General features: G+C 37.3%; 1 protein-coding gene across 3 annotated transcripts in view; it reads right to left on the bottom strand.

Moving 5' to 3' along the window:
• BCAR1 (BCAR1 scaffold protein, Cas family member) overlaps positions 1-14,531 on the bottom strand; it is a 2,082,713-nt gene that overhangs the window by 914,839 nt on the left and 1,153,343 nt on the right. The gene's annotated exons all lie outside the window — the stretch shown is intronic.

Below are 14,531 nucleotides of genomic sequence, written 5' to 3'. Positions count from 1 at the left end.
TCTGAATGTAATAGCATTTGCCATCACCATATGGCAGCTTTATCTGGCTTTACATGTCCTTGAGTGAGAGTATAAAATCTGAGAAAAGAATCACTTGTCATTAAGTAAGATAGTTGTAATATCTTTAAAATAGTTTTTGATACCGAATTTAAAAAAAAAACAAATATCCCACGTTTAAAAAAAAAACAGCTCATCGTCCACAAGGTCAACAGGTGCATTCAGGTGTGTTCTAGTGAAGTGTTAGGCAGTAAAGAATAACATACACTAGACTGTGGCAATGGAAACTGCCACTTGGACAGGAAATGTCACCTTATTCTGTGGACAAAGCCAGAAATCATGCATTCATGCATGAGGTTGAATTTTGCCAGTTAAATTTAGTGTGTGTGGTAGTGGTGGGAGTGACAAGTTCATTTTACTTCTATATCCCAAACTGGCTCTGGAACCAGACTTCTTGAGTAAGACACATACCATACGTTGGTAGTTGGGGTGGCTGGATTTGACTGATTAGTACTGATAGGCCAAGAAGACAGCAGCTGTAGCAACTGCTAAAACAAAAGTCCTGGTGTAGGAATTTTTTTAAACCATGGAGCATAATGTTTGAAAGCCCAAAAGAAGGCTCTATCAAAAGAATCTCGGACTCAGAAGGGGAGGAAGGACATTTCTCAGGATTTTCTCAAAGGTTAAAGAAATTCTGTCCTCAAATTAAAGATGGAAGTAACCCTAAGAATCTCATAAATACTGTGGCTGTTCTCATCTAAGGAAGCACTGCCAGAATCAACTGTTGGGACTGGATGTATTATGGTAGATGAGGTCATACTTCTCAAACTCTTATTGCAAGAATTCTGGACAACCCCAAAATCAGGGACAAATTTCAAATACTGCCCTATAAACTTAGAAAGTTGAAAGAATGATAGGTTTTGCTTTGACATGCATTTCCTGAAGGATATGAAGTCTGAAACCCAAACATCTGTCATTATTTAGTGGCCTCAATCCTCAATTATTTGCCATAAAACCATAAATTTTAAGAGGAGCAGACCAAAAATATGAGAAAAAATATGGACAGCTGAGAAAAACAGTTTAAGTGTAGCAAGGCTATGGAAGTACATGAAAGTTAGCCAAAAAGGCTGAAGTCACCAGATGTTGTTAGGATACCATGGTTAACACATCTTTTCAGTACTGCATGAAAATTTATCTCATTACTTCTGGACTGACAAACTAAGATAATAATCCCCAATTTCAAAAATAGGGACAAAATGTGGACTCCAGTTACAGTGGGATCATATTTGACTCAATGGGAAAGTATAAGCCAAGGTATTGGAAAGGGAACTTCTTCCAGCAGTGAAGCCTCTGAGTCAGCAGAAGTAGTGCGGCCCCTATCTTAGTCATGGAACACCAGCTCAACTATCTTTTGTTGTACAGATATTGCAGGAGTCATGGTAATCTGGCAAGTGATGTCTGTATCAGTCTGTAGGCCTTGAAAAGACATATAACTGTCTCTCTACAATGCTGTGTAGGCAGTGTTTCACCAGTAGATGAGCCCATGACTGCTACTGAGTTCAGTTTGGTTACTGTACATGTGAAGTGAGAGTTTTGTACCCTTCCTTAGTGTGTTAAGTTGAATACATTCAAGGTGGGCACAGATTTCTGCCGAGGGTGCATACCGTCTCCCCACTATTCATGATTATCCTGGAGCGGATATCATGGCACCGCTAATGTTAGGAGATTATCCAGTTTTAAGTGAAAGGGGCATCTTAGCTGTTAGGTGGGAATGATTAACTCTATGGAAGATTTGTCGATTGTCCCTGCACCTCAGAGGTGCAATCACTTTTTTGTTGGTCAACTGGGTGCAAGTATAGCCTTGGTATTCATTTAAGCAGCAATGATTTAAATCACAGCTACTAAAGTCATCTGCTTTTAATGTTTGCGTGTGTGTGTTTTTGTGAGCATGCATTAATAACTGTAGCTAGGAGCTAGTTTAGCTCTTTGCTACAGATCCTGAAATGTGAAATGTGAACTGCAATCACTTAGAGGCAACTGGTAGAGCATTTTTCAATTCTGTTTTTTTTTTAAGGTAGTTAAAAAAGGACAGTTTGTTGACAGATCACTTGCAAACTATCAGTTGAGCAAACACTTTGATCATTTGATAGCTTGTAAGCTGTCAAACGCTTTGCAATATTCAGCAGCCTGTATAAACTGCAACAAATACAAGTCTTCCTATAGAAATTATCTTGTCTACATGACACATTTTGGAAGACTTTTGTTCTCACTGTAATCTATCAACTTACATGTATTTTTCACAGAAAACACTGGCAAACAGTCTTGCTGGTCTACAGTCAAAAAAAAAAAAAAAAAAAAGAAATAAAGAGGCTTGCTTGCCAAGATGTATATGACAAGACCGGTCTGTATCATCTGACTTTCCCTTCTTTCTCTTCTTTCCCAATTTTCTTGACTTATGTGCAGCATTAATAGTAGCTTTGCCTCCATATGTATGGGACAATATCATGTCTGCTGTCCTTTTAAAACCTGCCTTCCTTTTTATGCCTTACTCTTTAATCTTCTTTAACTCCTGTGCAGTCAACCTGCACCAGCATTTATGGCAGCTTCTTTTGGAGTAGTTGCTATGTTTATAACTATATTTACACTTCTATGCAACACATTTTGCTGTATGGTTCTTGCATTTTTTAATCAAGTATATGCCTATGTGCTCTGCTGTTCATATGCGTGGGCTGTGATACTTTGCCACTGTGTACATTAAAACACTTTAATTCATTCATTCTTTCATTCATTTATTTATTTGATTTTGTTAACTAAAAAAATCCAGCTGGGCAGCAGCTAACTCTTTTCAGTGGAGGCTTGGTGAGAAAAGCAGCAAAAAGTAAAAAAGCAGCATAGTACTAATTTACAAGGTGCAATGAAAGGTAACAGCAAGAGGGAGAAGATATGCTTATTTGCAAGGCTCCACAATGTATAAAACAATATAGCATACTTATGCATAAAGTAAAAAACAGCATTAATAATATAGTAAATGAAATGGTGTGTATCGGGTATTAACAATAATACAATGGTGTGCCTCAGCGATAAGTAGGGGATATATTTAATGGGGGTGTCAGATTTACTGGGATAATCACAGTAAAGAAGATGTTTTTGTAAAAAGCAATTTTGCCAAGGTCTAAGTGACATTTGAACTTTTTTATTTTGTGTACTATTCTGTTGGGATATACATGTGAAAAAAAGAGCGGAAGAGAGATGAACTGGAGCTGGGTAGAGGCAGACGTGAGGAGGTGTTAGAGGAACTGGAAGTGAGGAAAATAGATTAGAGTAAGGATTTAATTTGGTTCTAGTAAGTACACATTAACAGAGAGTGGATACATGTTTTAGTGCAGTGCAGTGAAATTTGTATATGACTGTGAAAGAGAGTTTGAACTGAGTGATGCTAGCTTGGAGTTGTACACAGCCAGGAGTTGTTAAAGAGCCATATTTATTGGAGTCTCCCTAAAGACTGAGTTGGCTGCTTAAATTGAGAAGGGTTGTTGCAGTGTTGTGGTAAGGCCTGAGGCCATGCTGAACTGGAGAGAGGAGGTTATTAGTACGATATTTGAGAAGTTGGTCTTGGATACAGTTTCCAGTATTTTTGATAAGGGAGATAAAATGGTAATGGGGCAGAAGTTGTAGAAGTCATAGGAGAACCCTCACTTGTACAAAGGTAGGATGAGAGATTTTTCCCAAATGTCTGGTACACAGCCTTCTTGGATTGACTTGTTAATTAAGATGAGATAGGGTAAGCTACTGTTTCTGTAACTAATGTGAGCATTTCTGAGGTGAGACTATATGTGGCCAGGGTGGTGAGCTTATGTTTTTGGAACATTTTTTAATGGTGGCTCTAGGGACTGGTCCAAACCTGAAGAGAGAGAGTTACCTTTGTGTTGTTGTGGGGGATGTTGAAGTTGTCTCATAGGTTCATAGGTTTATACTAGGCTATCTGCCCTGACGCATTTATAAGCCTAGCCCAAAGTTTTGTGGCTTACGCCACCCCTTATATGAAAAAATACTGTGCCCATTAGTTTGTTGTGCCTCTGTCCAGCAGTGACACAGAGATGATTCCCGGGGTAAACCTACGATCTCCCATCCACAGGTCAAGATTTCTCTTGAACAGAGCCAGCGAGGTGCTCTGCCTCACATGGACCGGGATTTTATTCCACAGCATAGGGAGTCTCTGAGTGATAAATCTATCCCTCCAGCACGTCCTATTTATATCCGTGCTAAGGTTTAAGTCGCTTGCTCTAGTGGTTTTGGTGGATTTGGATTTTTTGAGGTCCATTAATAACGGGTTGGACATGGCCTTGTATGTCAGGCACATGTCACCTCTGAGCAGATGGTATGCGACTGAATAGAGCTGGAGTTTCTTCAATCTGGCAGCATATGACAGATTTTGGAGTCCCTTTATCCTTTTGGTGAGGAACTTTTGGGGTCTCTCCAATTGCTGCAGATGTCGGGTGAGATACATCCCAAATGGGGCATTGTACTCGATCATTGGTCTGATAAGTGAAGAGTACAGGGGAACAATGACCTCACTAGATCTGGATGTGAATCCCTTCATGATCAGGTGGGCAATGTAGAAGGTCTTTCTAACCACTTTAGCAACGTGAGTGTCAAAAGAAAGGCCACTGTCAACCTGTTATTATTTCTCATGTATGGTCAGTCATGATAAGTGTTTATTAAATTGGCTGGCAGTAGAATTTATGTAGTTGGGATGGCTGGATGAGCTTGAATTATACATCCCATGTTGAAAAAGTCATGTGTAGAGTTGCAGAAAAGTTTTTTTTTGTGGGAGTTTTGAAGCGGTATTAAATAGGTGTTCTCATCTATTCTAATTTATTTGGCATGATTAATATAATTCTTTAAATTAATGTAGGTTAGACTGTGTTTTCTTATTAAACCAGAGCTTTCAAACTTTGTCTCTTAGCTGCATGAGTTGGCTTGTTGCTCTGGATACCCATGGGGCAGGGATATTTTTTTTTCTTGTGACCCTGACAGGTCCTTGTTGGTTAATTACAATATGAACAGTTTTACTGAAATTAGTGAAATATTCTTCCTGGGGGCAGTGTTTTCAGGATTTGCCAATTATATTCTAGAAGTTAAGAAAGCTGTCAATGTTGAACTTGCTTAAATTATGTAAAAAAATGTAATATATATTTTTTTTTTTGCAGTATGTGCTGGTTGCCTTCTTACTTATATTGGAAGATGGTTACTCAGGGAGTTTATAAGGTTGTTGAAAGATAGCATTTTATTAGAGTCAGATGTGAGAATTCAGTGTGGGACAGATTCTCTATTGAAGGGATTGCTATAATTAGTTTAGGAAGTAATAAGGTTAATACATTTGATAACAGTTGTAGGCCCCCCAAAATAATGGTTTCCTGGTTTAAGTGGGAGGATAGTCAGCATTAAAACAACTTTTACTGTAGGCAAGTTATTTCCTGAAGGTATGTACGTAGTAACTAGGCAGATGCTTTTGTGGACATTCATTGTTAGGACAGAAATTAGTGATTCAGTTTTGTTAAAAAGGGGGGAATTTTTGGATATAGAGAGACTGTAGTAGAGTTGAGGTAGAGTACAGCAATGTCACTGGCGTTTCATGTGCTCTGTCTAGTCTCAGAATGTTGTATCCTGGAAGTTCTATTTCTTCTTTTCTTATAGTTGTTTTAATCCAGGTTTTGCTTAGAATTAAGTCATCAGGGGAGTGTTGTGTTAGCTAAACATGCAGCAGTTTGTGTTGGCAGTTTATGTATTGTATAAGCAGCCTTTGAGATGAATGTGCATTTTTGTTGTTTGGACGGTACACAGATGAGGGGAAAGGGGATTGAAGAGGGGGATAAGAGTTTAGGTGAGTACTGCTGGCAGGTGATTTTCCAGAGTTTAGGTGTATGTCTCCAGAAAGTGGCAGAGGTGGAGTGATAGGCTGATATTTGTTTCAGTGGTTATAAGGAAGTCCTACATGGAGTAAGATAAAGATGATGATTTAAGTAGAATATCTGTGGAGATGAGCAAATGTGAGGGACTGACTATACTTAGATTGACAGGGAGATGCTACAGAGGGAGAAGGTCTTTAGTCATGGGGTGAAGTGAACTGCGTATATAAGATTGGGCGTGGCAGCCAGTGAACTGAGCTAGTAAAGGGAGAAAAAGAGCACTTGGAGTTTGAATAAGTATTATAGTAAGCAAAGAAACTGCAGATTAGAAATGTAGGTAAGGAGATAGCATGTTATCTTAGCTGTAGTGATTAAGTGAAATGGAGATAAAAGCAGGGTGATGTCGAATAAGGGTGGATTTAGATCAGACTACTTTTTTTGGATGGTATGGTATAGGGTAAAAGATGGAAGGAGTGTTTTTGGCTGGTGTGGTATAGGGTAAAAGATGGAAGGAAGGAAATTTACTCAAATAGATGAATGTTGTTGGAAGTGTAGAGTAGAGGTGTGGACCAAAGTTGATAGTAGAGTTCAGGAGAATTACAAGGAAAGTATTGTAGGTTGTGGTTTCTAATACCATACCAGGTAGGTGGATTACTTTTCCAACATTGACACTGCAATGCAGCATAAAATGGTGTTACATTTCTTTGGATGTAACAATAAACTGAGGCCCTATCTACCCGAGTTGGTGAAAGCCCAGATAGATGTAAAATATTCCATGGCACTTATAATTAAAAGAGAAGAGGGAGTTCCTAAATGCCCTGGTCAAATTTTTTCTAGTCAATATGGGCACCATCTCAGGTCTCCCCAAAAGAGAGGTCATTGGCCTAGTGGGACTAAGTCAACAAAATGTAAATAAATAAATACATAAAATAATGGCAACAGAAATGATTGAATATGTGAAGTATGGCAGGGTTGAAGATTAACCAATTGGATTGCTGCGAATTGTTGTGGGAGGTGGATGAGTAGTATAAAGCTACAGAAAGGTGGGGTGGGTGAGATAGGAAATAGGGTAGGGCAGAGATTCAAGGGTGAACCAAGTGGATTTACCAAACCAAAAGTATGAGAGATACATTACAAAAGCAATCTGTTATGCAGGTGGTATCCATAGGGAAATGAAAGTGAAGAGGGTGCAATTTGATAAAATGAAAAAAAAACTGCGGTGAGTGCAGGAGAAAGGACAGTACAACTTGTAATACAGGAGGTAGGGAAATGCAAAACACAGTGTAGTATGTGTCAGAATAAGAGCATACCTTTACAAAAAGCAGTATGGGAGAAGGCCAGAGTGTGGAAGGCATATAGAGATTGTAAGGAAGAGCAAACAGTGAAACATTTTCTAGTTTGATTAATCTGATTGGGGAGGCTTTGATCTAATAGGATAGTGGCAAGACCCAGTTGTTATGTATATCCAAATATGCCTTAGATTTGTGGACCTCCAGCTTTGTACACCTAAATAAACAGTAGCTGTAGGCTATTTTGTTTAACTTACATATTTTTTTCTTTATTTGGCATCGATCATACAGTGACTACTGATGTTAAAGATAAATATGCCCCATTTCCTTCTTTTAGCTGAAGTGCATTCTTGCTGTCTGCAACCATGGAGATTCACATATGGATTTTATTTGTGTAGTAAAGTGTTGCAAACAGATATATTTCTTTTTAATGGACAAGCTGTGGCCAGAGGCAGTTAATGTTAAAGATAAATATGTCTCATTTCTTCCTTTTAGCTGTGGTGAATTCTTGCAATCTGTGACCACGGGAGACCCCCCCCAAAGGATTTTGGTGCAACAATTTTGGTTTGCGATTCTATGCAAGCAGCTTGTTCACTCGGTAGCCTAACCTAGTTTATAATCCTAAGGTTGCCCTGCACTATAGACAGCAAAAGCTGAAGCTCTGCAATGCAAATATGATATCTGAAGGACATGTCAGTTGTACAGTACTGAGGTTATACACTCAATTGTATCCAAGTTTCCCAGAAAGCAGAGTAGAAAATGCATCAAGTATACACTTCTAGGTAGCTGGGCGTACCTCTGAATTTAAATGGGGTAATCTACACACGGAAAGCAGGACAATTTTGCACTGTGAAGATTACTAATGCAGGTAAGAAGCCCTGAATGTCTACACTGGAGTATGCAGCTGTTTGCCTGTGTGTGTATATCGGGGGGGGGGTGGTAGAGATGCTATGTTAGTGGGCTTGTGAATGGATGAATGCCTATTGTGTGTGTGTTTACATGTGTGAGTGTGTGTGTGTGTGTGTGTGTGTGTGTGTGTGTGTGTGTGTGTGCATGCGCGCGCGCACATGCGTGCATGCGTTTGTAACCCCATTATACTCTAATGGTCATCACTACAGTCCTAGGCATGCCCTCCCCCCAGTTTGACAGCTATTTTTCATAGATGTCAAACTAGCTATGAAACTCTGGCTTACTTCAGCTAAGCTGTTAAAGTACAACCTGATATTTGTGCATGGTAATATGATTGGGAACTCACGTGTATGTGTGTGTGTGTGTGTGTGTGTGTGTGTGTGTGTGTGTGTGTGTGTGTGTGTGTGTGTGTGCGCATGTGTGTGTGTGTGTGTCTCTGTCTGTATATATAATTTTGGGTTGGATCTATGCCTGTTTGTATTCTGCAGGACCTGTGTTACTTTGTAGTGCATGATGGCTGGGTGCTCAGCCACGAAAAACAGACCACATGTAGTTCAGTTCTATCAAACTTTGTAACCATAACTCAGCAAAAGAAACAAATGAATAGAAAACGCTCACTTTATTAACAGAAATAATAAAGCTTTCGGGAGATAACCCTTCTTCAGTATTCAAACATTACACTAAAATCCACCATTTTTATATAAAATATCACATGACACAGCCACCAATGAAATTACATAAATAATTAACATTAAAACATTAAAATGCATGTCTACATACATTGCTATATAATTTCATAAAACATTTAAATATTTATCATAAGCTTACTAACCATCACTTATATTGTTTTTGTCTAGCTATTAAAACAGGTTTAATAGTTATCATATTGTTTAGCCCAAGTGCCCTATCTGCTTCAAGTCTAATAATCCATTTATACTCAGACATTTCTAGCTTATTATTTATATCACCCTGTCTTAAACTTTTATACACTACCTCTAGAACCTTAAATCTGAAATTATGGGACATCCCTTTGTCAATTTTATGTTTGGTTAAGGCATTAGACATGGCACCTCTCCTCATCTCAGACTTGTGTTCAATTATACGATCTTTAAGTCGCCTTGAACACTTTCTCACGTAAAATCCATCACATTGGGTACATGTTGCTAAATATACAACTGCTTTTGTGCTAGATGTAGCTTGGTATTTCATCTCATATTTTATTTTATTTACTGGATGTTTAAAAAACTGCTTGTCACAGATATCATAGCAACAGCTGCAGTTGAAACAAGGAGTAGTACCAGAATTAAACATCACTGGACTCATTAAGTTCACTTCAAAATCTTTATAGCACAATTGTCTTTTAAGATTATTTTTATTTTTATAGGCAAATTGTGGTGCAATACCCAATATTATAACTAATTCAGGTAAAGATGTTAATATTCGCCCATTCTTTTGAATTATTGTCTCTACATATTTCGTCAAATAGTTATAAGTTGTAACATATCTCAAGGTAGAGGTGGAATCAGTCACCACATCCTCATCCAAGGTATTTTCACCAAAATATGGGGGTGCCATAAAGTTTCTATCCCTTGATATGTTATTCTTAATCCTTAGGACATATTCCACATCATAACCTCTATTTTCAAAATCCTTACATAAAATCTTCATCTGTTCTTCACACTTTATCAAATCAGTGTTGAGTCTGCTCACCCTTAATAGTTAACTTTTAACAATTCCACCAAACACATGTTTGGCATGCATGCTTTTTGCATGTGTATATCTATTTACCTGTACGTCCTTTCTATGGACACATGTTTTCTATACCCCAACTTCCTTATATAGTTCAACATCCAAATAAGAAATTCCATTATGAGAGTATTCCATAGTAAATTTCAGGAAATTCGTGGTACTATTTAAAAATTTCACAAATCTTTTTAGTGGGTGCTCAGCCAAGCAGTGCAGAATTGTTTAGTGAAGTTATTCACAGATATGCTTATTTCTGAGTAATAAGATGTTGCCCTGGTGGGAACTCACATACTATGAATTGCAAAATGGAGAGAAGCAGTAAAATTGAACATATCAGTGTTGTACAATTTGCACCTCTGCAGTGATTTCTATGATTCCTGAGCTAAGTGTAAATGTCATGTCTATGAATCCCCTTTCATCTATTACGCACTGTATATAAAGGACATCATTGTAAAAAATGAGAATGTCTAGAGTTCAGATTCCATGCAATTAATAAAAATATACTCTGCATGAAATTTTAATCTTGTATACACTTGAATGCAAAATCCTCCGAGCTCCTTTAAAAGGGATTCACCCCATGTTCTCCCTTATTTAATATATTAGGTTACGGCACCCTGAAGAAGTTTCCTATAGTATCTGATGTGAAATGAGTGGTCTTCATATTCAGTTATGGCCATAGTAGCAAGTGACATAAGACTGTAGAATAAAGCCTTACTAATTTCACAATATTGGTGTAAGTGTTTAGAAATTTCCATCCAGAAACTCATCATTCCTTTCATGAATGCATACACTGTGTGTGTGTGTGTGTGTGTGTGTGTGTGTGTGTGTGTGTGTGTGTGTGTGTGTGTGTGTGTGTGTGTGTATGTGTGTGTGTGTGCGTGTGTGTGTGCATGTGCGCGTGTATGTGTGTATGTGTGTGTGCGTGTGTGCATGTGTGCGCGTGCGTGTGTGCGTGTGCGCGTGTGCGCGTGTGTGCGTGTGTGCGTGTGTGTGCATGCATGTCTTCTTCTGTACATTATTTAAACAAGAAAAATGAAATCCTATTCATTCATTCATTAATTCTCCTATTACTTTCTACATGCAAATAAGGTTTTTGTGACAGCCACAGGCTGTCCCACCACTCACTGGGTTCAAGGTAGAGAAGCTAATTTTGGATGGTATGCCAGCTCATTGCATAAAATGAAATAAACAAAACTGTACTATTTAAACGTATTCCTGGAATCATTTACAAATAATGTAACAATCATTTTTCAGTTTGTCAAACAATTCTACAACTATAATTTGGATTGGTTTATTACTTGCAGCTCGTCAGTATCTCAATGAATACATCTACTTTTTTACAGTCCTATTATGTCTGTAGGTAAAATAGCACCTAAAAGAGTATCTAAAAGAAAAATCAACAACAGAAGGAGAAGAAAAACCTGCAGAGGTAAAATAAATCACATTTTATCCTGCTCACCTATCACAGAAGATAGCAGAGCTGGGCAATGCATAATCATATCTGAAATAAATACAACAGTAGGAAAAAGATATGCACAACGAGTGGAAACTCAATGGAGCAGAACAACAGTCCTTAAAACAACTTAAGGTAGTAGGCCCCGAGGAAAACATTGGATAAGAAAGCATAAACAAACAAATAATGCTCTGCATAACCTGTGTTTCTGCTTGTAAATTTTAATTTTCCTTTTCCTTTAAATGAACAGAAGAGAATGGATGACTACAGCAAATATTCTTCCATGGTTGAACAGAGAGCTATTTACCTGCAGGCAATGATGGTTATGATTATATGAGTCATAAACTCACACTGTTAAAACAGTAATGGATGCCTTAAAAAGTTATACATCTGCTGAGAGGTAAAGGTACAGATCAAGGGCAAAAGTCAGGATGTCCCAGGAACGACATTTACAGAGGAAAAGCAAAAGACGCAAAAATCAATTCTTGGACTAATAACGTGCATATAACCTGTTTTACAACTCTGGCATGCTATTACAGAAATATTATGAATTTATTTCCTATATTCCTTTCAGCTACCATAATGCTGAACTATACTTAATTGTTTAATTCATGGATTACTGTGTAGTGAAAGTGAGGAACACTACTTTTCTTAAATTTTTACAAAGATGCAAAGATCTAACACATTTCATCCCTTTCTGAATTTTTAATGCTTGACAAAACAGTGAATTACTTTTAGATATTAACTTTAATTATTTTTCAATATCATTTTATAACAATCTTGTTCTACTTCAGAACCAATGAACACAAAATGTGTACTTTTTTCTGACAATATGAATTTCTGTTTACAGAACCAAAGAATATAAAATGTGTACTTTTTTTTCCTGACAATGTGAATTTCTATTTAGAGCAGTGGAAAAATGATGGCCATTTCTGATTCTTGTATTTTTGTAGTTCAGATCTGAATGTGATTGTGATATACTGATCATTAAATATTTTCTGCTTTCAATTTTTTTAAGTTTCTAGTTCAGCACTCCATTAAAAATTAAGATTATATCTGGCAGCTGTAGTGTTAATGGACAGCTACATGCAAATGTTAAGTTCTTCTCATTAGATAATGCTTTCCTTTCTTTTAATCCAACTGTTGGAGTATCAGATTAAAAGAAATCAGTAAAGTCAATTTTTACTTCGTTATCTGCACCTGATTCTGCAGTGTTTTAATCTATAAAAAAGAGTTTGGCTTTCCTAGAACTTTCTTTTTATTTTGAAAACCTGTAAAAGCATCTAGTGTATCCTATGGTTTATGGCACCGATATCTGTCACTTTTGAGTTATCATTCACAAATAAATGAGAATCTGAAGCGTGAATTATTGCATACTTAATACCTACCTCAGATACAATGAGCAAGACAGAGATGGTATGTGCAGCTAATGTATTCTGTGTTTCTTTGCAAACCAAACATTATGGCCAGTTTATCTAGCCATTATTATACATTTTCAAAAGATGTTTTTACACTGCTGCAATCGTACCAGGAAAGTAAACCAAACACAATTCATGAAATTACATTTTTGTTGCATACTTAACCATGACTGGAAATCTGATGATACAGTTTCTGTATACCAGCAACACATATATGCAACCTGATTAACTCAAGCCTTGTTTCTGATGCATCGGTTTAGGAATAACGGCTAGTAAATGATCAGGTGAATGGTTAGCCATGGTCCTGCACTGCAACAGGAGCAACAAAACATTATCTTCCTTGTTAGCTCTGAATTTGATAATTTCTTCATACCAGCTTTGACTCTCTGAACATTTCTGCAAAATGTATCTATCAGCTGTACCTGATTTTGCAGGATATCACTGATTTTGCTTCAGACTTTTGTTGTTCCCCCATACATATTTTGATGCTCAGGAAAATCACAGAAGATTACAGTCAGCAAATAATGGTAGAAATTAATATTTCATATACCCTATTGTCCAAAAAAAATTCATGCTGATGCAAAACATGTTGTTCTATTAACCAAGCGAATTAAGGTAATATTTAAAATTGTCTCTGATTTTGGGCTTTTGTTTTCCCATTATTTTTGGCTTTGTCCAAAAGTCTTGAGCAAAGACGTTGAGAAATATGTTGCAAGTCATGGCTTGCAGGATATTCAGATGATTGTGTGGAATAGAGTATTCCATTTTTGTAATGAAATGATGACATTTTTCTGGCATCTACTAACTCCCATTACTCATGATTATATGCTCTAGTAAAGCACTAAGGAGGAAATAATCTCAGTCAACTTACTGTAACATGCAATGCATCTCATCTATGCAAAACACTGCCTTTTATTTTGAATGTGTACACCACAATTATAAATACACTGCTAATAAAAGGACCTGCAAAATCTGTATCCTGTTTTTTTTTCAACATCTTCCTAAAATTTCACATGGATGCAGTAGTGCATGTTGTGATGAAAGGAGGTACTGCCAGCACAGCTAGCTGCAATTTTGTAAATAATTATATGTCATTTGTGATTTATGCAAGATGCTTGTGTTACAAGTGTGTTAGAACCCTGGGTCATAAAAGATGCTGGTGTTACAAATGTATTACAGCTGTATGTCATGTGTATATCAAACTGATTTGAACTAATTTGTACAAACATTTGTGTTGAAAAGGTATTTGTAAAGTGCTTGTATTTGAAACGCATCCACAGTATGCCTTACTGGAGAGAACAGAAATGTACATGCACTATTGTAACTGTTTAAATGTATACGTTTTAACAGAGAAAACTGGAGGGTTAACCTCAGTCCAGCAAACTTTAGAAACATTTCTGAAATTAAATCACTTCATAGGCTAGGCCATAAAGATGCTATCTCACAGATTTCAAGGCAGCCATAGGCACAAAATCTGTACTAGGAAGCTTTCTGTATTGTCTTTGGGGTGAGCTAATTGCCTCTCAGGAAGTGTGGAAGTGTTTAATTCTTTATGACCTCCAGAAGCTCAACAGATCTGAGCAAAGCCCTTCTGTGTGTATTTTTACAGGTAGGTGCTAAGTCCTGCCAGCTTAAAGAAATGGGGGCTTTGCATGGGAACTAGAAGTCAGATGACAAGAAGTGATGTCATTCTGCAAGCTATCCCAGCAGTAATGTTTTAGATATTATTTTGAGAAGTCTCTTAGAGAAACTGAGCATTCTGTACTCTGTCTTGGGCCTGACAACAAGAAGGACCATTCACCACATCATC

Source organism: Protopterus annectens, chromosome 8.part0, assembly GCF_019279795.1.
Source record: "Protopterus annectens isolate FY-2018-M chromosome 8.part0, PAN1.0, whole genome shotgun sequence".
Taxonomy (NCBI): domain Eukaryota; kingdom Metazoa; phylum Chordata; order Ceratodontiformes; family Protopteridae; genus Protopterus; species Protopterus annectens.
This window is presented reverse-complemented; position numbering and strand designations above follow the sequence as displayed.